Source organism: Bombina bombina, chromosome 1, assembly GCF_027579735.1.
Source record: "Bombina bombina isolate aBomBom1 chromosome 1, aBomBom1.pri, whole genome shotgun sequence".
In the NCBI taxonomy this organism is placed as follows: domain Eukaryota; kingdom Metazoa; phylum Chordata; class Amphibia; order Anura; family Bombinatoridae; genus Bombina; species Bombina bombina.
In genome coordinates this window covers 1,599,957,865-1,599,959,059 of record NC_069499.1, presented here as the reverse complement: position 1 = coordinate 1,599,959,059, position 1,195 = coordinate 1,599,957,865, and positions in this window count along the sequence as shown.

The following is a 1,195-nucleotide window of genomic DNA, read 5'->3' as shown; positions in this document are numbered from 1 at the left end:
TGGTATTTGGAGTCAGTGATTAAAGGGTCTAACGCTCACTTTCCAGCCGCGACTTTTCCATACCGCAAATCCCCTTACGTCAATTGCGTATCCTATCTTTTCAATGGGATCTTTCTAACGCCAGTATTTAGAGTCGTGGCTGAAGTGAGCGTTAGAAATCTAACGACCAAACTCCAGCCGCAGAAAAAAGTCAGTAGTTAAGAGCTTTCTGGGCTAACGCCGGTTTATAAAGCTCTTAACTACTGTGCTCTAAAGTACACTAACACCCATAAACTACCTATGTACCCCTAAACCGAGGTCCCCCCACATCGCCGCCACTCTATTAAAATGTTTTAACCCCTAATCTGCCGTCCGCACGCCGCCGCAAGCTACATTATACTTATGTACCCCTAATCTGCTGCCCCTAACACCGCCGACCCCTATATTATATTTATTAACCCCTAATCTGCCCCCCTCAACGTCACCGCCACCTGCCTACACTTATTAACCCCTAATCTGCCGACCGGACCGCGCCGCTATTATAATAAAGTTATTAACCCCTAATCCGCCTCACTCCCGCCTCAATAACCCTATAATAAATAGTATTAACCCCTAATCTGCCATCCCTAACATCGCCTACACCTAACTTCAAGCATTAACCCCTAATCTGCCGACCGGAGCTCACCGCTATTCTAATAAATTTTGTAACCCCTAAAGCTAAGTCTAACCCTAACCCCCCCCCCTAACTTAAATATAATTTAAATCTAACAAAATAAATTAACTATTATTAAATAAATTATTCCTATTTAAAGCTAAATACTTACCTGTAAAATAAACCCTAATATAGCTACAATATAACGAATAATTATATTGTAGCTATTTTAGGATTAATATTTATTTTACAGGCAACTTTGTATTTATTTTAACCAGGTACAATAGCTATTAAATAGTTAATAACTATTTAATAGTTACCTAGTTAAAATAATTACAAAATTACCTGTAAAATAAATCCTAACCTAAGTTACGATTAAACCTAACACTACACTATCAATAAATTAATTAAATACAATACAAAGTACAAAAAATAAAAAAGAACTAAGTTACAAAAAATAAAAAAATATTTACAAACATAAGAAAAATCTTACAACAATTTTAAACTAATTACACCTACTCTAAGCCCCCTAATAAAATAACAAAGCCCCCCAAAATAAAAAAA